The sequence below is a fragment of the Monodelphis domestica genome, chromosome 6 (genome assembly GCF_027887165.1).
Source record: "Monodelphis domestica isolate mMonDom1 chromosome 6, mMonDom1.pri, whole genome shotgun sequence".
NCBI classification, from domain to species: domain Eukaryota; kingdom Metazoa; phylum Chordata; class Mammalia; order Didelphimorphia; family Didelphidae; genus Monodelphis; species Monodelphis domestica.
Window position 1 is genome coordinate 127276413 of NC_077232.1, and position 2438 is coordinate 127278850.

Below are 2438 nucleotides of genomic sequence, written 5' to 3' on the forward strand. Positions count from 1 at the left end.
ATCCTGCCCTATAGAGGTTAAAGCTAGTTTCTCTTTTAAAGATATTGCAACTTTCCTTGAGATTTTTTTGGCTTTAAGGGGGCTGGAGATGAAGGGCTAACCTGACTTCTTGGTCACTTAAGGGTATTAAAAGAGGGGTTCTTCATACTGGAAGAATGTCCCCAAGTCACCACTTACTGACCTGCTGACATTTCCAAAAATAGGTCAGTTCTGCCATGCTAAGTACCATATCCTTTTTGAAAATTTTTGTTTTCTAAATTGCAGATAAAGGAAAAATGTTAACATTCTTTAAAAAAAATTTGTTCCAAAGTCTTTCCCTCCTCTCCCCCTCATTGAGAAGATAAGCAATTTGTTATATATATTTTATGTGTGCAGTCATACAAAACATTTCCATATTAGCCATGTTGCAAAAGAAAACATACCAAAAATACCAAGAATAAAAAAAGTTTTTAAAAGATACTTCATCAGATTGGTCAATATGACAGCAAAGGAAAGTAATGGATGTTGGAGGGGATGTGGCAAAATTGGGACAGTAATACATTGTTGGTGAAGTTGTGAATTGATCCAACCATTCTGGAGGGTGATTTGGAATTATGCCCAAAGGGCTATAAAACAATGCCTACCTAACCTTTGATCTAGTAATATTAGTATTAGGTCTATAAGAGATCAAATAAAGGGGGAAAGGACTTGTTTGTACAAAGATATTTATAGCAGCTCTTTCTTTTGTTTCCCCAATATCCTCCTTTGGCTAGGTTTAAATCCTTATTGGCCTTTACAAATGGAGTTACCTTTCATTTATTTGCTGGAACCTGAGGGTCCTCAGACTCAGAGTAGATCTAAAGGGAACTACACATTATTCTTCAACCATCACCAACTTGGTTAAGTTGAAAAAAGTTTGAATAGAATGTCTTTCAACTCTCTCTGAATTTTTATATTTTTAGTCAATAGCTTTCCCAGGGGATATATACTTATATAAATAACCAATATATTCAGGGGGAGGTTATCATCAAAACCCTTATAGTCTTTTTTTCCTCCTAACTAAAGTCAGGATTAAATTTTTTTTTTTTGGTCATGGGACCCCTAGGCAGTATAGTAAAGGCCCTTCTCAGAATAATGTTTTCAAATGCATAAGGTAAAATAAATAGGGTTAGACGTAAAATAAATTAGATTACAAAATGGTTATCAAAATATAACTAAAAAAGTTCATGAATTCCAGATTTATATTCTTGTCCTAGAGGCTTTAATTTCTTTGGCTAGAGAACAAAATCAAGGCAAAAGTCCCATGTTTCCTGCCTTTGATCACTTTATCTGACTAAGCCTAAAGATATATAAATTATTACAGGTGACATGAACATGATTGCATAAATCCTTGCAAACTTGATTGTGGCTGAATAAAAGTTTCGCTTTTTAAGACACTCAAATTTCCTACCCACCTTTCCAGTTAATCACTTAAAACATGAATTTATTCATTATATAGTAAAAACTACACCTTCCCCAAAAGTCAAATTTAAGCTTTCAGTTAGTTACCAAGGGAGATTACTTCACACTTTTTAAAAACCACATTTAGACTTTTTTTCATTAAAAAGTACTCAATGATTGCTCACTGCCTCTTCAGGACATTATTACATCCCCATGTCAGAAGTTTATGCACACAGTGACTCAGCATGCCTGGAAGCTTCTCTGGTGTTTAATAATTTTCCAAATCCCCTCCCTTTATTGCATCATTCCAGAGTCCCTGGAATTTCCATTTTTTCCTCAAAGCCCTTTCCAGTTAAGAGGAATCAAAGGAGTGATTTCTCCCAGTTTAAACATCACCTTGAGTGAGAATATAAGTCAAAATTTGCACATATACCACCCAATATACAAAGTACACTTTTGTTACTTTCCAAATATCAATAAAGTAGACATATGCCTGGGTTTTATTTTCAATCACAATCTTTGAGAGGAAAAAGGTTAAAAGATTAAATTGACCAAACAGAGGAGAGGGTCTGTGACTGTAGTGGTGAACCTATGGCATGCGTGCCAAAGTGGGGGGCACTTGGAGCCCTCTCTGTGGGTATATGCAGTGTTGCCCCAGCACAGATTTTGTTACCAGAAAGCCAAAGAGATGTAGGGTGTGGCTGTTCCCCTCCCCCCCTCAAACATGCCCGAGGACATTTCTCATGTCACCCACCCCTCCAAAAGGTTTGCTATCACTGTTCTATGAGGAAGCATTGACCTGTCTCTCTCCCTTCAGCCAAGGAGGTGATGGATTCAAAGGGGAGGAAGAGAGCTACATTTTTGGAAATGGCCACCTTGTGGATTGGTTTTCACTGCTTATACAGGGTGAAGAGTAATAGGAAGGCAAAAGGGGGATGCAGTGAGGGTGGCAATTGAAACTTTTAAAATGTAGAGAAGTAGGCAAAAGGAAATTTAGAAGGAAGCACAGACAAGCAGGG